General features: G+C 38.0%; 1 long non-coding RNA gene across 1 annotated transcript in view; it reads left to right on the top strand.

Annotated features, from left to right (window-relative positions):
- Window positions 1-23,668, top strand: part of LOC134793414 (uncharacterized) — a 314,149-nt gene that overhangs the window by 29,257 nt on the left and 261,224 nt on the right. The window contains exon 2 of the long non-coding RNA XR_010144543.1: window positions 23,261-23,366. This is a non-coding gene — a long non-coding RNA (uncharacterized LOC134793414). The remainder of the gene's footprint in view (window positions 1-23,260; window positions 23,367-23,668) is intronic.

The following is a 23,668-nucleotide window of genomic DNA, read 5'->3' as shown; positions in this document are numbered from 1 at the left end:
AAGTAAGCATAGAGTGCTCACTCCATACATCAGTTTTGTTACCAAAACGACTATTATTTTCATAGTCGACATCTAGCATCGAGTAGCGGAATTATTAGTACTGCTACTCTACACTAGATGGCACGTGTGTTGCGATCGACGAATAATGGCATGTGGTCCGTTTTTCAAAGTCAAAAATGTACTTAGAGCTTCTTCTATATATATTTATTCCGGTACTGTATACAGGGTTACAAGCGCCCTATATAAACACTCCAAACCCTTCAAGAAAGTAACACTAACTGTAGAAGAAAGCTCCAATAATGAGATTCAACTTACTAAGTCTCCGAAGTTCGCGTTCTAGCGTCAGACGCAATTAAACACTTAACAGTCTTCATTAGACTTACATTAACTGGGTTATGCGACTTATAAATTGTAAGATACTTACACTTTCGCCAGTCAATGTTAATCGCTCAATTTCACAAAGATTTTTAAAGGGTTTTATAAATTGGATACAGTAAGTATCTATCACGATGGACTGAACTGTAATGAAACTGATCAACACAGGTCATAGTGGGGTGCTAGAACTCTAAATTGTGGGTGTAAATTTAGTCATTATATTACAAGCACTCATTAAGCGTGCATAGTGAAAGATTCCGTAATTTCGATTTTCGGGCACGAAAATTCATATAGATATTTCTTGTCATATTTTACTAGAATATTTCCGAGAACTTTTTCAACATTTTGGAAAGTTTCCGTAACTTTTGTAGACATCGGCAGGATTGCAGTTACGTTTGTTCACCACTATCGCTGTATAAAAATGTGCCCAAGTAAAAGTTTCTTCGACTCCAGCAGCTCAATTCGGATTTCAGAATTTGTTATTTTTAGGGTTCCGTACCTAAAGGGCAAAAACGGGACCCGTTTACTAACACTCCACTGTCCGTCTGTCCGTCTGTCCGTCACCAGACTGTATCTCATGAACCGTGACAGCTAGACAGTTGAAATTTTCCCAGATGATGTATTTCTGTTGCCGCTATAACAACAAATAGTAAAAACAGAATATAAGAAATATTTAAGTGGGACTCCCAAACAAACGTGATATTTTTCCCGTTTTTTGCGTAATGGTACGGAACCCTTCTCGCGCGAGTCCGACTCGCACTTGGCCGGTTTTTTTAACTGTTTTGATATGAGCTTGACGATCGTCTCTGTGATTGGCGCGCTTCTCTCTCACGCACGACTTCCACTTCATTTCGCATTTAAACTTAAACTTAAAATCTTCAAGGTCGTATCATAACCAGTTTAAACCCATAACAAATCTGTAAACCTGAATCGGGTACCAGGTGACTGGTTTACGATAAATATCATTTTATTTCTACAGTGATTGGCGGTTGTGCTGGAAGTTTTTAACGCGGCTCCCTGTTAATCGTTAAACTTTTGCGGAAGTAGGAAAACAGCATCGCTATTGGGCACCGGGTTACAAACAAATGCGGATCGGTACGGACACTTAAACAAACTTTTTTTAAGTAGAAAATTACTGTGAGACTCAGATATTTTACAAGCTCTTTAATAACTTGCAATGTATCTATGTAACTATGTTTCTGCCTACCTTACCCGCTAGCGTAAAAAATAAAATCAACAAACTTAACGTCTCCCCCTAAACAGCAAGCGGAGGTCATTTCGTTTTATACACCTACTCAGGGCCCGAGTACTATCCGACAAAGAGCAACCGGCCGCCCGTATTTCTAGCGAGGACCGATTGACTCACACATATGATACAACATAGAAAAAAAAACTCAAGGCCCGATTCAGAATCAACAATTTGTTAAGGTTTTGAACTTATTTTGATACGACCTTGAAGATCGCTCATGGTGCGTAGTTAATAAAACGTCGTGTGTGAGATTCGCGCCAATCACAAAGACGCTCGTTAAGATCGTATCAAAACCTGATCAACAGCATAACAATTTTGAAAATTAGGATCGACCTCCCAGCTCTCCCATTACCTATTACTAAATCCCGGGTAGTACCTAATCGCATTATCCTTTCATTTGCACTTGGGTTACTTACTGAAGCTATCGATTTCATCAGTTGATTACATTTAACTAATAATTTTATAAAACGAACTGATAAATATTAATTATCTTTACTATGATGTCAAAGTTTACAATACATACAATACAAATCTTACAATCTACAATACAATACAAATCCAAAAATTACTAATGTCTTAACCTAAACTAACAACTAACATAACAAAAACTATTCACAAAATTCGTTCCGAGTCTCTCCAGATGCAAAGGAGCCCATCACGCTCGCCGCGTTGCCACGTTGAACCGCGATGGACAACCTGTGCATAAGGAACGAACTGATTGTATCTATCGAATGCATTTTCAGGGTACCTAAATGTATAAGATTATATTTAACGGCTTTTGGTTTACCGTGGCCGATAACGGAAAATCAATTTAAGAGCGACTGTATTCAATCTTATACACTTATGTCCACTGTTTTATCGTGACGGTCAAACGTGCCGTCCACAGTAAAGTAAAAAAGCCTCTATAGACTCTCAGTAGATTGCGCGACGGGGTCTGATGTATGTTCTTAATTAACCATCGTTTTACGCATCTATTTTAATTTAACCGCTCTTAAAGGGTATAAGCTACTTTTAAGCAGTATTCAACCTGAAGTACCTACCTAGTATCGCTTATTTTAAGATGATAATTATTAAAACTCTTAATTTAGCCTCTCGTGGCCTCATATTCCACAAATTTAAAATAAAAACACAACCGAGGTTTTAAAAGAGTCTAATTATGATTTAAATTTTTAACAGATTTTAATTTAAGTCCTGTAAGGTAAACGTACTGGTGCTCGACGTGGTCCCAGTAACTACGGTACGGTAGATGTGACAGCAAGGTATAATCTATTGGGCATTAGCATGTCGAGCACTAGTACGTTTACCTTAAATGCACATAATCTTTGCTATTTTGAAAAGAACGAACTTGAATAACTATAGAAGTCTGATTAAAGCTCAAAAATGACCCCACGGAAATAGTGCCGCGTGCGAACTGCGCGCAGCATGTTCACAACGTCGAACATGGTAATACCACATTTTTCCAAGTCAAAAATGTATTGATAACTTCGTATATACCTCCATATCCGTTGCTGATTGAAAATTCATTCTTCGGGGAATGGAGGGGAAGTGACACGGGTAGAATCTCCACAGCTCTCTCTTAAAACAGCGCTGACACCTTCATGGGTTCACATCGTGTGCGTCTCTCAAGGTACAATATCCATAAAATAAGTTAAACTTTCATTGGACTAACCTCATGTGAAAGGTATTCTCACGGGAGAAAGCTAGTGAATTACAACCCCTTTCAGAGACTAAGTGCATACTTGCGCAGGCTTTACTGAGAGCTGGCTGTATGCTGATCATTCGCGCGAGTTCGGGCAAGAGCCCGCGTAAGAACGCGAACCAGAGAAGTTCTATGGAGACTTCCTTGTAACATTTCGGTGTAATGTACCTATTGGGTTACAACTTATTATTACAAAAGTCCTCCACTCGACTTTTTTTTTATCCATTTGAGAGTTTATAAAGCAGACGTTTGATGTGTGGAAGAGCGACACGGAACGGTGGCATCACCAGCACATTAGTCACAATCACAACATACTTTTGTACAAAATGTGGGCAAATCCAGTTTAGAACCCCTAGTGTAAAGGAGATCGTCGATTTTGATGGAGAGTAAACCATCACGTATATGGTACAGACTATTACAGTAATTATATACGCATTTTATTACTGAAAAAGATATAATATTGGGTAAAAATGGAACGGGAATTAGAAATATATAATTAAAAGACATTATATTATTCATTTCCGTAAATCAATAATTGCTCTAAAGCCTCCACGTACACGTCCGGTGGAGGGCACCGGGTCTGCCACAGCAAGCGGCGCACATCGGGCGGCTCACCCTGCAGGGTGTAGTTTTTTCCTTTTGAGGTACGGAACCCTAAAAAAGACCGGTATTTCTAAAGTTCATTGAGAGAGCCCTGTGTCTAGGACGTCTTTCGGCTGACATAATGACGAAATACAATTATAAGTAATGCGTCTTTTTACTTCACAGGATCATCCCACTCGCGCCAGCGTTTGGAACACACACCTGATGTTGGTTCAAAGCAATCACATTACTTTAGTACATCATGCACTGACGACGTTAACGACCTAATTCCTGCGATACTTCGTTTTCACGTAAACACGCAGCAGCAATTTCCAATAAAATACCTTTTGGTTAGTAATAGAATAGTCCCCATACAGAAACCTCGCGATACACGGGGCAAAACGACAATCGTATGGTCGTAATTATTAATTTATGAAATTATGACCCATTTCGCACCTTGTCACAGTAACGATCAATATGAAAGTCGATAGACACCTCATACTATTGTCACTGTGACAAGGTACAAAATGGGTCATAAAATTAAAACTTTAAACTGTACGTCGACAAACGCCAATCAAAAAGAAAGGCTGTATCGGTATGACCGATGCACGATGCTACGAAAAGTATTTCCAATTTCCATACATTAGGGATATATAGTTGGTCAAACTAATTTGTCAGTCAGTAAGAACCAGGAAAACTATAGGTACTCATCCTTTTCTTTTGGGTGCTAGTACCAGTGGAAGACAAAGACAGTATGATTCTCTCTGTCTATGATTGAACTGAGACAGTCCTTTGACTATAAGGTTCGAATGACGTTTTCTATTGAAAATTTTCATCTTGCCTAGACACATTAAACTTTTTTTTCTTCGAGCGTGAAAACTCTTGTAACTTACCGGGTACCGAAATTTCATTAAAATCGTTGGAGACGTTTTCATCTATTTAAGAAACACAGTAAAATAATATTTAAGTAGCGAAATAATTACTTAACTGAAAATAACTTTATGATTCAATCTAGTTTATATTATATTACTAATTTGATTAAAACATTTATTTACATACAATATATATACAGTGGTACTACTAAACGAAATTAATAACTAGCTTAAATCTAAAATAGGCCCTTGAGGCATTGTACCAAGGATGCTGGCGGCATTTCCTCGCTGTATCGCAATGCTGATACGTTGTGCGAGGTAGCCGCCAGCTCTTCGGTCACCAGTTACGTCAACCAGACGCTTCGCGATTTCTGCGAACAACTTATGCGCGCTGGGACCCCATGGACCTAGAGTTTCAACACCAAATGGTACAAAATGGTACTCTCTACCGAGGCTCTTATATTTGTTACGTTTTAGAATTTCGGCGCTTTCCGCCGCTCCGCCCGCTTTTACAGTAGTCCGTTGGAGGTGGGACGGTGCCAGTGTGTCTACGCAGGTAGCATCCCACACCAACATCCGTCCCAAGCTCCAAGGAACTAAGGACACTCCATCGGGCCTCTTGCCATCATCTCTGATAATGCCAGTCGGCTCAAGAAGAGCAGGCACATTGATGGTGGCAAGAGACCGACGGACTATGTCATTAAGCGACGCATATCTCGAAAAACGGCCTGCACTTTTTTGACAAGATAATCCGTGGTGTCCCAGTCGGTCCACGTCCGTGCCACAAGAGCATATGTGTGGCGTACACACCGAAACCCCGAGTCGCAAACCAGTCGCCAGTCTAAGGGAGGCCGGATCCAAGAAAGTACCAGTATTGGGCGAAGGATGGGCATGTAGCCAGTAACCGGCTTCCCGGGCTCCGACCGCCAAAAGCCTCGCGCGGTCTGGACCTGTACAGTTGTTTAGGAGAGTATTGTAAGTTAAATCACAGTAAACATTATCCCAACTCCTTTGTGAATTTGGGTTGTCTGGAAATTGTTTGCCTGGGCAAGCAATTTTAAAAGCATTTTTGGCATCCTCAAAGCCCGCAATCTCACAGTTTGTGGGCAAAGCCCTTAAGATATTTCCTATGAGACCAGACGTGCTATGAGTGGACGCCAAAAAGGCTGGGGAAGCCACACTGGAAATTTTGCGAATTCCTAAACCTCCAAACCGAATGGGGAGGGACGCTTGAGACTACTAATTTTAGATTCCATTGAACTCCGTTCTATAGAAAAATAAACGTTGAAATCACACCATTAATTGGTTAATTAAGAACAAGCAAATTCCACTCTTCGATAAACAGAATTTAAGACAACTTTTCCCAAGTCAGCGAGTGCACAATTGAAGTGCTATTTGTCTTAACGTCTACCTACTTAAGGCTGTTTCAAACTCTCAGTTTGTTTTAAAATTAACGTTTGAATTGTGACAGTATTCCAAACTGGATATAAAGTTACTGCAAATTGACAGCTTTGCAAAGTTTCCGAGACGTGCTGTAAAAACTTTTAATGATTTCTCATTATCTTATTATTCATTAATGTATAAGTAATTATGTGTGAGTATTTTTACAGGTGAACAAGTGCTGTTGTAGGTTTGGTTTTTAAACATGTCTGATATGTCCGAAATATATATACAATAAATACAATATATGGTGGTGGTACTGGTGCTCGGCGCGGTCCCAGTACATGTCATCTTGAAACTTAAGTCATTGTCAATAGAGGTGAGAGCAGGGTGTCATATATTAGCATGTCGAACACTAGTGCCACCACCCTATGTGTTTTAAACTCCTCAGTATCCCATCTTCCGCGGCTGTTAATGCGCTTAAAAGTACATTCTGATAAGACCGGAAATATATTAGATACCTAGGTACCTATCACGCGTTTTTGCACTAAGGCGTGTGATTACCGGGTGGAGGGTGGAGGGTTAACAAGACAAAAAATACCTAACCTAAACCTAATCGAAAGACACCTTATAATACTGTGCTCATTGTTGTTTCCAAGTCAAACGCTGTCATTTTCTCATGGCGTAGTTTATTATTAAATTTACTATAATTATAGTAAACTAAACTATGTAAACAACAATGAAGTCTAAATACATCATCCGACTTACGAAAGCGTGTCCTAATTAAACACACCCGACAAGCGATGTCAATCGGATCGCACCTAATTTTATCCGAACTAGTTGGCTAGAACTATTCGCCGTGGAGCTGACTAAAGGAAGGCATTGGAGAAATTTTAATTCGAGAATACTCCTGTGTGTTCGGGAATTCGAATTGAACTTGAGAATTTCGAAATTAATTTGAAAGGTGAATATTGTTCATTATAAAAGAACACCCAATAAAAGCTAAGTAGAATTAGTGAAACAGATGTACTTGGGATTAAACATTTCTAAGACATTTAATACTATAAAATATAATCGAATATATATTTAATCTCCCGTGTTACATACCTTCAATGTTATATCACTTGCGAAAGAATAATTAAAAATTTAACAAAATGAAGAAGTACCTATTTAAAAAATAAAATAATAATCCACCAATTTGTGAAGCGAAGTGCCTACCTAATCCTACTAGTAAAGGAACAATAAGTGAAGCAAAATTGATTAATGATTAACTTGTATGAGACTTTTTACACATTTTTCTCAATAGGTATAGAAAATAAAATTTGTTTATATTTCGCATTATAATATATCTATTTCGTTAGATGTTATTTAATGAAAAAATAATCAATACAATCTCTACCTAATAAGTCAATACTTACTCCAAATCTCTAAACTTTAAATATTAGAATAGTTCAGCTTTAGGTGAAAGAACTTGATTCTTTTATCTCATTAGCTGGAAGCCCGTGCGGTCGGAAATAGTGAAAAGTGCCGGATCCGGCCCCGGACTAGTCGGTTTTAATTACGCGCGTATCGCATTCCGGATTGAGGAATCCACTCGATTAGCCGGATTCTTCGCCGGCGCAAGACGGTTTATCGGAATGCGCGGAACGGCGGATTTATCGAGTTACCTAAGTATTTTAAGTCGTGGTTGCGTGCGTGGGTGTTGGGAAATTTTTAAACTATGAGTAAAGAGCTTATCTGGGGCGACCAACTGGGAGACGTCCGGTCGGAAGACCTAGGTACCGATGGATTGATGAGGTCCAGAAAGTCCTGTGTGACATCCAAGCGCAGTGTTTTTCAAACTTTATGGGGTCACGGCCCTTTATGACCACAAAATTTTTTTCGCGACCCCCCTACCCCGTCTCTACGTTTTTCTATCTATGTATATAGAGTCTGTGCGGAAAGAGAAGATCGTGAAATGTATGGGATCCCATACATTCTACGGGTCTTCTCTTTCCGCACACTCTTAACAAATTTGGAACCACAGACCATGCAGTGTTTGGATTGCACCTTTCTATCATTCACTCAGTTACATATGCATTTTGGAACGCACTCTATATTTATTTATATAGGATGGTATTTATTTTTATCGCGGGAGCAAAAATCCGTAGGTAAATAAAGGACTTACATATTATTAAGTAAATAAAATTAATGGATTCTTAGCAAAAATTGAAAGAGAAAAGCGTGCCTGGGAAGTATGTGGAGCTAATTCGGTCAATGTACAACCAATGTTGTACACGCGTCCGGTCAGCTGCTGGCACCACCGCCAGGTTCAGTGTCACGGTAGGCTTGCACCAGGGATCGGCCTTAAGTCCTTACCTCTTCCTGCTTATTATGGACGCTCTGTCGTCGGACATACAGGAGGAGGCACCCTGGTGTATGCTTTTCGCTGATGACATTGTGCTTGTGGGTGAAGACGGACTCGAGGTACAGAGCAGACTTGAGAAATGGCGGCATAAGCTGGAGAATGTTGGCCTGAAGATCAGCAGATCTAAAACTGAGCATATGTTCTGCGATTTCGGCGGTCTCTCCAGTTTCGCTGCCATGGAACTCGATGGCGTTACGTTGCCGGTCTGCTCCGACTTCAAGTACCTCGGTTCGCTAGTACAGTGCGATGGCGATATTGACCGTGATGTGAAAAACCGGATTAGTACAGGATGGATGAAATGGCGACAGGTCACGGGAACCATTTGCGACGCCCGAATGCCTCTTCGATTGAAGGGTAAAATTTATAAAACCATCATAAGTCATGTATGGATCAGAGTGTTGGGCCCTAAAGGTGACGGATGAAAAGAGGTTGCATGTAGCGGAGATGAGAATGTTGAGATGGATGTGTGGTGTGACAAGAATGGATAGGATAAGGAATGAGTATGTAAGAGGAAGCCTAAAAGTTGCACCCATAGTAGAAAAAGTAAGAGCGAATCGCCTAGCGTGGTACGGGCATGTGATGCGGAGGGATGAAAGTCATGTGACGAAAAAGGTATTAGGAATGAATGTGGAGGGAAGTAATGGGAGAGGAAGACCGAGAAAAGGGTGGATGGACTGTGTGAGAGATCAGAGATGATATGAAGCGAACGCAAGTGAATGATGAGATGACGGGCGAGAGAGAGGTATGGAAGAAAAAGACATGCTGCGCCGACCCCAAATGAATGGGATAAGGGCAAGCGAATGATGATGATATTTAGCAGTGGCTCTAGTGTGCACGTTGATGGGCTCTTAAGACGTTCGACTACGAAATGACGTTCAATAGCCAAAATATGAATGCACTTTGCAAATGCGTCTGCCAAAGGTGTCGATAGTCATTAAACAGAACGATGGAAGTGGAGACATTGTTAAAACGGCACGGGGTTGAATTGAATAAGCATGACAAATGGCATTAATAGAGTAAAAACAAAAAACAACGGGTTGCACTGCGGGAGTGCCGACAGAAGTGAAAACTCAATGACTAGTCCAAAATGTCTGCAGCACTATGTATAATTGACCCATCCTCCTTTCTATTGAAACACTTTAGTTCCGAAATTGCTGGCCAGTGAGCTTAAATTTGTAGCGTTAATTGTTTAAAATTCGAATAGAAATTGTAAAGTTACCTTGGAGACCTCACATCTAAATATATTTGGTCATGATATTTTGAGTTTTATTCACCAGTACTAGAGTTCACTTTTATTAGCGATTTCATCAAGATGTAGCTTTATTGAATTATATTGGAGTGATATAAAGTTAGAATGTAACTGTGAGATCCTCGTATTTCAACCCGTACAAGATTAGAACATTGAGCTTTATTGCTTAATATAAAAGTCCAGTTTTAAATAATTGACCTGATTATGATACGTTATGACTAAAGTTCTTTGGTGAATAACATTGTCCGTCACACATAACATAAAGTCACGCAAGCGCCCTGCGCCGCCTGGGCTGAGCTGGCCGATCTCAACGCCCCAGTGAAAGAAACATTTTGGCACTTGCAGCTGATAGAATGCTAAAATTGGAATTTGTATCCATCTTGTATCAAAGAATGGCTGAATATCCCAATCTAGCAAAAGGAGCCCTTAAAGTTTTGATCCCATTTGCTACTTAATCTAAGTTTGCTCCATCTCAGGAGGTGTGGATAAATTTTGGAACCCTTGGGAGATACGTTTTACCTTGGATTGACAAAACCACTCGATGTAGAAGGAACCCTCCGTCAAATTTAATGTCACTACCAGCAAGGTTGTTGTAGATCAGACACTGGGAATAAAATCGGATTTTAACACGAATTTACCAAAAAAAAACATTCAAAGTGGCGGCCATTTTTTTACAATGTTTGACTACTAATTCATATTAAGGTAAGTACTTTTCGGATCCTCAGATATCAAATTTTATCACGATTCGAGCAAATTATCCGTCGGACGTACCGTTTTTGAACTACAAGCAAAAAACTGAAAAAGAGCTAAAAATTTTCCACTACTCCTGGAATGGAGCAAACTCGGATTACACTAATTCAGAACCAAATGAAGGTATTAAGATGATTTCCAGCTTGCTGGGAATTAATTCCTGGAAAAAATCTAATTTGACTGGCCTGACAGATCTTAACTTATTTAACTGTTTAATAAATACAGTTTACCTATCTACCTAATAATGATTTGTTTTATTGATATGTACGTTAACGACCATTACAGTTTAATGGATTGGATTATTTCTAAGTTAAATAAAATGAAATCTGCTTTCCATAAGTCTGCTTTCAAAGCTGAGCTTCGCGACCCCCCTGGACAAGTGCCGCGACCCCCCTGGGGGTCGCGACCCACAGTTTGAAAAACACTGTCCAAGCGGCTGAATGGCGTCAGAATGGCGAAATCTAGTGTCGGAGGTACACTTCGGGTCGCTGAGCCAGCGAAGTAAGTATGAGTAACTATTAGCGTCTGCTTTGGTAGGCCAATTAATTTGGGGCCTATCATAGTTAGGTCACAAGTTGTTAAGGAATCGGGATCATTAAAAACAATCTGTCAATTTCCTTGATAAAATGAGTGACGCCCGTAAATTAGTAACGCCCGTTACCGCATCGCTGCCGCAATTTAATAATAAATTTTATGTATATTTTAGACATACCTGCCTAAAATACTAACTTAAATAAAGAAGTTAAATGTTATTGAATTGGATATTTGATTCGATTTGGGCATCAGTACAGTCGGCATCAGATATATATTGTAGCGGCCAAGGTGCTCAAAAATGTCTGAACACGCACTCTCACGCCTTGACAATAGAGGTGTGTTCAGATATTTGTGAGCACCTTGCGAAGCATCTGATAGCGAACGTATCTACATTACACATCTCGCTCGAATTCATATATTTGAGTGCGTATGATTGAAATAAAATTGAAGCCTGAATTTCATATGTTGCCAAACAAATACGAAAAATAATATGTCTTACCAAATTATTGAATAATAATTAGATTTTATCCCAATATACCGTAAAATGGGGTGAGTAGGGATTGCGTGGAGAGTTGGGTTATGAATGGGGAGAGAAGGGATGCCAGGGGGGTGAGATGGTTTTTAAAGGCTACTGCTACCTAAATAATGTATTCCTATTACAAATGGAGCTATAGTAATATTCATAATAAAAAAAATCGATTCAACAACGTTTCAAAATCACCTTTTGTATGAAATCCCATCTCACTCCAACTACGAGGGACTACGGGGTGAGGAGGGATTTTGTGTTTATCGTTAAAGTTATGAAATGGAACTACCTAAAATCATAAATAAACTAAAATACAAACGGCCGGAAGATTTATTAATAAAATTAAGTTTGCATAAAATGTAAAAATAAAATGTTATCGAGGTTTGAATGTCAGTTTTGTCTCTACTCACCCCATTTTACGGTATATGCCAATATATTGGGAATCCCTTTTTGAATCCAAATGTGATTGAATACATTATGTTTATAATCAGATTGAATACAACTCATGTTCAATCGAGATTAGTTTTCGCTGAATGCATGTCTAGAATTTCCAATAAATCATTAGAACATTATCAGAACTTGCAGAGACCGAAAAATCAACTTATTAGTGAAAATAGAAATTTCATCCAAATCCGTTTATTTCCATATCTCTAGCAGTTATTATATGGGATTATGCAAGTGAACGAGTCCCTGGGACTTTAGATTAGTTTTCGATATAGACTGCCACCAATAGACTCCATTCTCTTAAATTGACATTTATCTTCTGCTACTTAACTGCTTCAGAGCCCAGGATTGGTCCACATCATATATACTCCGCGTTATAGCAAAAAACTAATAATCGAGGTTGCCACACGTACCATAGTCTGTGATTATTGCATCATGTAGGGTCCTAGCTAAATTGGTTGTTCAATACTTTATACGTTATAGAATTTCCAATTTAGCAAGAACCCTAAATGGCATAACAATCCTGTGTGATGACTGTAGGTACCTACCTATAGCATCTCACACTTACATTCCTGCAACCTGGAGATATGCGTGAGAAAGAGGTTGTAAACGGTATTACCTGATAGACGGTCTTCTCCGCATTGACCTTAACATAGTATTTCTCAATCATCATCAACATTTCAAGCAGATGAAGTCGCGGAAACTAGTAGCCCATAAAAGTGCCGACACTCCTCATTTAGTAATCAGGGAACCTAAAATAGCCTTTTAGGTTCCCTGATTACTAAATGAGGAGTGTCGGCTCTATGAACACCATACAAAAAGGGCTTATTTTGTATGGTGTTCATAGAGAATTGACCAAATGTACCTAATGCGAAAATGATCTGTGGTTTGCAACTACCGCTCGCTGGATTTCAATTGCTTCGAGAATTTAAAATTCCATGAACTTACTGGGATTGTTTGTCGATTTTCACTCTTTGTGTAACTTGCAACAGGCGATTCGATGTCGATTTGTTTTGAAATCTGCAGGGTTTAAGATTAGCTTGTATTGTAATGTTCTTGTTTTATAACATTGGAAAGAACTCTACAAAGAAAAGTGTTGGTCAAGGTATATTTGCACAGTGACAATAATACCGATGCGATTTAGGGGCCGCCCACTGATTAACAGTCCGCCGGGCTTATCAGTTATTCGGAACTGTCAAAATTTTGTACTAACTGACAGGCTGATACCGTCCGGCGGACTGTTAATCAGTGGGGCCCTTTAACTGGCTTTCATATCCATTATCAATGTGATTAATGAAATGGCACTGGAGAAATCTAATTCCTTTGCTGCACAGGGTTTTTTATCGGATGGCCAAAAATACGTTAACAATTTTTTAAGGAAATTTTTTAAGTGTAAACTTCTTTAGCGGCGCTGTACACTTTTTGTGATGTGGAAAAAATGTTAAACTCGCGACAGGTAAGATTCGTAAGACGTAAGACGGACACGTGACCTGATCAAAAAACTGTTTTCTTTATTGATTTAAATGCCATCTAGTGAGTTTCCCTCTAACTGGTACTAATATAACTCGAGTACTAACAGTGATATGCTTAGGGGTTTCAAGTATAAGAATAAGAATAAGAATAAGAAAGTTTTTATTGTCCACTGTGTAGGTATACATATAGATGATCTTTACAAATAAATAGTATCAACAGCTGCCCTTTGCGAACATACAATACAATTCTTAAAACTACTTATAAACTAAATTATTTACATTTTGTTGCCACATGTATCGTCAAAAAATTCTTTAAGATTGTAGTACACTTTCCCAATCAGCCATTTCTTTAATCTATACTTAAAAATATTACCTTGCAAAATTTTTAATTCGTTCGGTAATTCATTAAATACACGTATTGCTGTTAAAAATGTGCTCTTGTAATACATTGTATTGTTAGCAATTGGACGCATTAAATTAAATTTATATTGAGTCCTTATATTCTCTCTTAACGAGTTTTTCTTGATAAAATAGTCTGGGTAATTTTGAACAAATAGACATAATTCCATGATATATATACCGGTAAGAGTGAGAAGACCCTTTTCTTTAAAAATACTTCGAAGCGAATGTTGGTAATGTAAGCGGTATATGGTGCGTATACATCTCTTCTGCAAAATAAAAGTAGACTGTATATCGACTGAGTTTCCCCAGTAAATGATACCATATGTTAATAATGGATACACATTCCCGAAATAGGCATTTCTAACTATGTTTTCTGAACATGTTGCGGATAATATTGACAAAGCGTAGCAGTTGCTGGAAATGCTACTGTTAATATTTTTAATGTGAGCTTTCCAACTTAAATGGGTATCAATAGTCACTCCCAGAAAACTAATACTCTCTACTTCTTGTACCGACACTCCGGCTTCGTAATGCGACGACATAACGCTAGATGGCGTTAACCTCAATTATACACAGTGCTGCAGACATTTTGCACTAGACGCTTCGTAAGACGGACACGTGACCTGATCGAAGAACTGTTACAATGTCATTGAGTTTTCACTTCTGCCGGCACTCCCGGAGTGCAACCCGTTGTTTTTTTTTTTACTTATTTTGCGAATATTGTAAATATATATTGTAATTAAGCAAATCAATATAAAAGTCATATCTTGAGAGGCTCGCTACACTCACTATAGTCGGACCAAGAATGTTATACTCATAATTTCATAGAAGTTCGACGTTTAAAATAACACTTTCACTGCGTGGGCTATCATATCCGCTGCAGACTATTCTTGGTCTGACTCTACCAGCGTATATTGTCCTCTTTGTGCTGTTAGTCATCAACATTGGTTTTGACAGATTCATTTCTAAATGTCATTCTATAGTTATAGTGAAGTAAAACTATAATAATTTAATGTTTTAGCTAAGCGATGTAACATCTCCCACCTCTCTCCTCAACTAACCCTAATTTACCCCTACTTAGCTAAACCTAGACCTACCTAAAATACTAAAAATTCCAATAAGAAAATCTAAAATTCTAAATAACCTTTAAAATACCGCAAACCGTATCTACCTTGACTAATTATTATAAAATAATGCAAATAACCTGAATAAATTCTAATTAAATAAGTTAATATCTTGAATTGGATCAGTAGATTGGCCAAATGATCGTTTAGTGTTTATGTAGGACCCTTCGTCGTAACCGCTAATAGTAACCAAAATCCTTTTCGCATAATAGGAAAGAGTTATGAATTATACGCCTATAAATCCTAATATTGTCAAATAATTATTAAACCATGAATTATGTCAGAGTAAAATATGTCAGAATTTGAAGAAAGGTCATTGCAGGTTGTAGTAATGTTTGACTTAATCAGATTAAGTCTGTAATAAGATGTAATCAATAAGTCAATAGTAAGTATGTCAAAATCAAATAAGTCTGTAGAATGTCATAGTTAAATTGTCAGTAAATTATGTCATAGTCAAATTGTCAGTAAAGTATATCAAAGTAAGTAAAGTCTGTCAAATGTCATAGTCAGTTGGTCAAAGTACAAATACTAATAAATGTCACAATATTTTGTTTTTGGGGTATAGATATCGCTCCGCCTCCGCGACACCCGTGATCATCATCCAGTTGCAGGTCAGAATCCCCGCCCCAGTTCTGAAGGAACTATATTGTGGTCCAGAAGGGACATCTTTTAATAATGACAGGCCTATTCCATCATTTGACCATGTCATTATTTTGTGACATTTTTCGTCAACAATGAGAGGACATTCAAAGGGACAATTTAACATAACAAAATACTGGTAGTAGAGCAGCTGTATTTGATCCACTCAAATTCTCCAGAATACTGTAATTTTGTAGTATACGTATTTTAATATTCAATGAAATGATATTATCCAAACTTTAATTGTAGTCATTTTGAATCACACTTTCGGACCAAAATAATCTACGATCGTGCATCTGCCTTGATCTGAGCCCGGATAAATCACTCATTGAAATAAGGTTTTATGATAATATATGACCTTATATTTTTTAAAGGTCAAGTGTGAAAATCACAGATAATCTGCAGAAAACAGAATGTAATCGTCATACAAACTGCTAAGGGACAGGCAAAACAAATATTTCTTTGTAAGCAAATTGATTCTACAATACTACATTATATTGTGGTTATTTACTTTAGTTTTTCCCACAATATATTTCTACCAGTAGCGTTGCAAGGGAACAAATATATACAGTCATGTCATGAGTCAATATGTCAAGTTTGTCAATAAGTCTTAAATAAATATATGTAATAAAATCCTAACAATCCCTAACCCCACACTACATCCTAGCTACCGCTATTTTGAATTTAACCAATAAACCCATAATTAAGAACAACAAATGCAATAAAAATAGCCATATATGTATCGAAAGGAACCTAGCTACCTACTGTAAATATCTAATGGCTTTGATATATTAAAATTATAAATCTAGATCAATCCTACAAAAGCCCTAGACCTGATAAATAAAAACCCTAACCTAACAGCTAATCTATCCAACTATTCTACCGATATATTTGAAAACTAGCATCCCGGGATGCACATTTAATTTAATCGCGTAATTACTCGATGTGCAATGAGTAATTTCTATGCTATAGCTAACTAAGACGAGTGAGGAAGCTCGATTTAGTCTAGACCCTATTCCTCGTGTGCTAGCCATACTTCCACACAGTGGATTGGGACAGCAGAAGTAAGGCCGGAAAGGGGTAATATAAAAGTGAATATATAAGTATATAGATACGGGATAATTGGACTAGAATCTGGCTTTTTTAAGAAGTCTAGATGACAACCCAAATCCTCCAGATCCTAATGGGTGACCCTGTCTTAATAAAAGCAGGAACTGCCAGGTCCCCACCTGGGTTTTATCAAAAACACCGCAAGTTAGTAATCTGCGCTGTAGTTGCCACCGTTAGGTTACCTGCACAACTTACTAACCCCCCAACACTATGTTGGATCGGAACTAGTTCTCTCTAACCCATAAGTATGAACGAAACAACTCACTAAACTAAATTAAAATTAATATATAGAGTATTCCAACCAAATTCATTTCAGTGCTTAATATCACTAAAATAAACCAGGCCAAACACTACACATATTACACACAATTAAAACACAAACTAATTAATTTTCACTGGAAACAACTCAAGATTTTACAATCTTTAAGACTCTATTGACTTATAACTTAGACTTCACTTAGTATATTATAACACACTAGCGCTTGTCTAAGCACAAATCAATAAATAATTAAAATTCACTAAAAATTACAAAACCACTATGAACAATACTAACTTTACAATATTAATAAGTCTATTGATTTATAATTTAAACTTTACTAGTACAATATTAAATACTAGCACTTGTCTGAACCACAAATCAATAAACAACACAAAAGGAATTAAACCCACTAAAATTAACACAATTTAAATGTACTTCTCTAAAATTATTCAAGTAAAACCCCACAACAAATTACACTACATTATGCTCCAATCCAAACTCTACCAGCATCATGAGAAACTAGCAAAGTCCAGGTCAGGACACAATATAGGTAACCTAGATAGACCTAGCTAGAGAACCGACGTCCGACGGTTTGCGGAAGGCAACGAAGAGTGATCCCGTAAGGGACTCTATTGATCCCTACCTTAGATCCCGTCATCCCTGCTATTTCCCACTTTCTTGTACGTCATTGGTTTCCCCATAACCAATACTGAATTTCATAATTTCGTACAATCCTCTCACTAATTACACCTTATTTCCTAATTAAAATAAGGTCCAAATTGACCTACTTTTGGGTGTGGTTTAAACTATTTCTTTACGCCTATGGGATTGACATTACTGTTTTTATTCTAACCACCGTTTGTTTTTCTATATGAAACATAATGTAGAGCCCCGCCCTTTGTTATTTCTTTATAATATGGTTCAATTTTGCATAGAATATTTTAACCAAAACAAACATTATTCATTCAATTTTACGATGACGTGCGAAATACAAGTCGACACACTTGAAACATAAGAAACCAAACTGATTTTTAACAGATTTTTAAACTATAAAGCTTTATGACATTGAAATAAAGTTCAAATTATTTTATGAGTAAGTATCTTAATATATTGGTTTACTATAAATGACTAGGCTCTCCAAAATTTGTTTCTAGAATTTCAGACGAAATGGCCCACTTGAGATATGAGAAGAAATATAAATACTTAAATTACCGTGGGACACAATATTGGAAATTTAACCGACTTAAAAATAGAACAATACTATGTTCACATATAATGTTAACATGGAAGGAGCCTCTGACATGTTACAGCGACTCTTCAAAATATTCTCCTCCAGCTGTAAAAACAAACTACGTTTTTTTTGGTCCATTTTGTACTGTAAAATCGTCCAATAATATCAATATTATTTAAGTTGCTAAACAGTTCTACTTAGTTATAAGTAACTAAGTACTTCTAAACAAAAAGAATTGAATTTGAACACAATAAGAAAAACTTACCAAATAATAAATACCAGAATAAAATCAATTCACAAAGTTCGGAAGCCGCACAGATCCCCTTATGTTATAAACAAGCATATTCCCAGATACAGATAACCTTTAGTCACGGGATTTTATGGTTAACTAAAACTACTGGAAGATGTAGCTGGGAGCTGAAATGGAAAATTTGCTTTTGTTTATAAAAGATTATACAGATTATACCGCGTAGGTATGACGAATTAATAATAGGTACACTATGTACGATAAGAGCGTGACCGGTAAAACTTAGAAAAAAAGTAAAGAGGTATCATGTCAAATACTGTCATATGAGAGTATTGTAATTACATATTCATGCTTTATTTTGAATAAGACGTCCAGTCTCCTGAATCATGAATAATACCTTGGTATCTTTGGGGCATAATTTCGACCAAATTTTCAGCTAAAATGCAAGGTAAAGACGTACGCACAGACTTCAGTTCTCCAGTTAGGTCAATAATACTAAGAGTGTTATTTCCTCGTAATTTAAGCTTCATCCATGCCCAAACATTTTGAACTGGGTTGGCGTCGGGTGATTGTGAGGGCCAATCCAAAACATCGACGCCATTTTCAGTTTTTCATGCAGTACAGTGCTGACTTCGGCAATTAGGGTCACTATTCTCTTGCGGGATCCAAGAAGCCCTATCCTTTGGAAACTTTTGATAACAGAAGGCGACAAAGCCTTTTCATCCATTTTTACCATTTTATGGGCGTCCAGTGTATCGGTGCGCAAGTGCAAATGACCGAAACCATGCTTCGAGAAGCATCCCCAAACATGTTCCTCTACTGGGTAATTCTCGGTTCGCACGAGCACTCTATTATTTGTCGTAGAAGAAGCCTAAGTCAAGTAATTAACTGCCCATAAAGAAACTGCATCGGGAAAAAAATATGATTGCAATCTCGGTTTTTGTTTTCTTTCGCCCACGGTAGCCTTTTTTTCATATGTTTTTCAGTAAGGGAGAAGCCTCTTCACCGTACTGCGATATTTTAAACCATTTTCATTCAAACGGCTTTTGATTGTATCTAAAGATATCTGCAAACATTTTTTCTCCAATTTTACTTGTCCAGAACCGCCAGAACGCAATGATAGAAATGGATTTTTTGAAAACATATGCAAGACCCGTTTATCCTCTGTGTAGGAGGTCATTTTTGTTTTCCCGCGTTCTGGTAAGTCGTAAACAATTTTATTCTCCATATAATGCTTCATCCACTTAATTACAAACGCTTTCAATTTATTTATATAAAATCAGCAGGTTTTCGTGACATTTTGGGCCCTTTCGGGTACGTACAGAGGAACACTGCCTCATAACGTGAATCGTATGCGGCATTCTTTTTTTTTATTGAACTTTAGTGGGGAAACTGTCAAAAGTTTTTTATTATTTTTTACGAAGCATTTTAGACAAAAGAACATTCTATTCAGCCAGTACCTTTTTTTCTGTGCCACATCCTTAAAATATACATAAACACTGGTCACGCTCTTGTCAAACACACTGTACATACATTTCGAACCCTTTACAGCGTTCGTGGTCAACGGGTGACTCTGTAACGTCTTCGAAACGTTGGGATGTATTATAAATTCATTATACGCAATACATACAATCCATTTCCATAGTAGATGACTTAGTACAGTCACGCTCCGTAATTGTTACGCCATTTAGCGTTCTACCTAAATTGGACATTCCATAGCTTAAGTATGGAACTACCAATTTAGATAGGACCATAAATGGCGTAACAATCGCGGAGCGTGATATTACAATGAGTTATTCTAAACTATGCTACTATGTGCGCCTGGCTAACGGTACAGAATACAAGAACCAACGAACGAAAGTGTAGGAGAAGAACAGTACAAGAAATAGTTGATTTACCCAATCATTTTTCATTTGGAAGTTTTATATTTCATTTCAGCTCCCGGGTTCCGAATTTTCCTGTAACTGTCGTTCCTAATAACGGCCCGGGCGGCGTATTATTTCTACTTTGCCGAAATAAAGTGTGCGTGTCGAGCCACGCCCAATTTGGCCAATTGACAGCTGACAACTTTGCCCTTTTGTTTTACAGTTGCCTTTGCGATTGTATTTATGTGGACGGGCGGGATTGATTTTGTTTATTATATAATTTCGACGAACGAAATGACGAAGAAATTTTCGACGTAGTTACGTAATGTGCTTATTATAATCATAGAGTGTCGTTATGGCGCACCAGATGTATGTACCAACTGTAATAGTACATTGTGCTACATGGGGCGTAAGTTGAATGTTGCAAACGAGAGTAAGTTAAATCGCGACGGCTTGCCGGAGCGATTTATAGACTCGAGTTTGCAATATTATTACGCCCCAAGTTACACACAATGTTTTTCATCACAGTTGCGATACAAATATTAAGTATAAAGACAAAAAAAACTGTTAATTATGGCACTAGAAACTTCATAACTCCCTAGGGAGAACGCTTTTGCTATAACTCCCGCTAAACCTGCGTGCAATTCCACATTTACTGAGCGAGTGTGATGAAATAGTTATTTGTTTTACGAGGGGGCAAAGTTGTTTGATTAACCGCTCGTGCTAATATTGATACCCGAGCAAGCGAAAAATTCCAAAAGCCCACGAGCGTAGGCGAGTGGTTCGAAAAATGAAATCTTGAGCGTTGCGAGGGTTTCAAAGCACGAGGGTTAAACAAAATTTGCCCCCGAGTGAAACACAAAATTTTTCACCACACCAACCCGAAGCAGATATTAAATGTAAAATATCAAACCAAATCAAATCCAAATGAATGCTATTAAATATTTATCATCCAAAATCATCATTTAAAAGTCAATTCTACCAGCAAACATAAGAAAACAGCTCAAAATTTGCATTTGATTACTTTGCCTCACATGTGAATAAAATGCAACTTTGCTATCAGTTTTTAAATTGCAAAGTAAGCCTTTCCGAGCTGGTGTTGTGAAAAAGCTTTTATTTAATTTGTAAAATGTGTATTATGTATGTATGTTCGGTTCAAATCTTGCAAGCTAAATTAGACCTACTTCCTATTATATTGAACTCAAACCGAGGGCGTGCCGCTAAACACGAAAAACGAATTTTCATTACCTAATCTCTAGCGCTCGAATCTCGAAAGAGTGCCTCGAATGCCTGGAGACCTAGCTTAAGCTAAGTACAAATTGTTTATATAAAACGCCAATCAAAACTTAAATAATGTATGGACACGATGATGTGACTTGTCGTTGCATCGGTCATACATTTTTAACACTTCATTGACTTAATTTCTATCTCGCACAACTAAATTATTCAACGAACTGTCGCTCGCGGTATTCCGGACCGATACGATTTTCAAACTTTCAAGAAAAGAGCGTACTCCCGTCTTAAATTCCAGCAACGCACTTGTAATCTCTTTGGTGTTGCAGGTTTCCATAGGCGACAGTAAATGCGACAGAAGATTCGTCTGGTCGTTTGCCTCATTTCAAAAATATACGTGACTACGGCCCCTATTGTTTTCCTGAAATACGGAATCAGGGCCACTACCACTATCCATCACAATCTGGGGTCTACCGCGAAACAAGAAAATCGAAATTTCATTATCTAACTTCTAGTCGAGCGATAAAGAGGCAGATAACATAAATTTCGATTTTCGCGTTTCACGGTAGGCTCTTGTTAACAAACCGCCTTGATGCATCAATGTCATATTTTATTGTCTGTGAAAACTTGTCAATAAACAGTTTAAGGCACAGTATGTATAAGTACGCGTCGTGATCAATTCCTTTGTTTTTAGCTCATTAATATTGTTTAAAGTGTAATATTATACAGTAAACTAATGATGAATGTGGTAGTGTGCAGTGAATGGAGAATTAATCTTGAAGCGCGTTTAACCACCATTTTGGAGTCAACGGCCGGTTGTCCACGTGCTTCTTGTAAAGTCCGCTATCGCTTTACAAGAGCGAATAAAATCACCGTACACTGTCTTGTACTAACCGTACAATTTCAATCGTATTACCTTGCTACTACGACCTTGATACTGGCGAAATAGCCCCACTGGATTGAAGCCATAATTTTTAAAAGAATGAATGTATAAGTTACTCTATGGTTTACTAGCTAGCTTAGTGCTGCACTCTGGCGGCAGAACATTGCAGTAATACCCCCTATTCATGGCCAAGCTAACACGACAACGGAGCGGTACAGAACTCGAACAATAACCGAACTATTACTCGATCGAACTTGAAATCAAGATGGATGCCGCCGGTTGACATACATGTTTTTTCTGTACATTTATCAGGCGGATTGATGGATCGCACCTCGCCTCAATAATCTGCCTTCGCAGGCGATTTGTCAACGCACGACACCTCCGGGACACAAGCTTCAAAGAGTTACCTGATGTCAGGGATTTGGATATGTTTTAGGATTATTCTAGCCATCCCCAAACCGCCATACAATTTTCGATTTGGCGGCAAATTTTAAAAGTGAATGACAAACGAATAAAACCTTAATATTTTTTACTCGACTGCACAACGCAAAGGTATCATCTGTGAAAATTTCAACTGTCTAGCTATCACGGTTCATGAGATACAGCCTGGTAACAGACACACAGATGGATAGACGGACAGTGGAGTCTTAGTAATTGGGGCCCAATTTTTTAGCCTTTGGGTACGGAACCCTAATAAAAACTGACTAGAGCTCAACGAGGTTGCGAAGAATTAGGTTCAGCAACGCGCATGTAACTCATCTGGAGTTGCAGGCGTACATGCTACGGACATTGCTTACCATCAGGCGGGCCGTATGCTTGTTTGCCACTGACGTAGTATAAAAAACATCATCATCTTCCTCGCGTTGTCCCGGCATTTTGCCACGGCTCATGGGAGCCTGGGGTCCGCTTGACAACTAATCCCGAGAATTGGCTGGACCAGTTTTTACGAAAGCGACCTTCCAACCCAGAGGGTAAACTAGGCCTTATTGGGACTTTTTCGGTTTTCTTACGATATTTTCCTTCACCGAAAAGCGACTGGTAAATATCAAATGATATTTTTTCGTACATAAGTTCCGAAAAACTCATTATTGGTACGAGCCGGGGTTTGAACCCGCGACCTCCGAATTGAAAGTCGC

Source organism: Cydia splendana, chromosome 9, assembly GCF_910591565.1.
Source record: "Cydia splendana chromosome 9, ilCydSple1.2, whole genome shotgun sequence".
Taxonomy (NCBI): domain Eukaryota; kingdom Metazoa; phylum Arthropoda; class Insecta; order Lepidoptera; family Tortricidae; genus Cydia; species Cydia splendana.
This window is presented reverse-complemented; position numbering and strand designations above follow the sequence as displayed.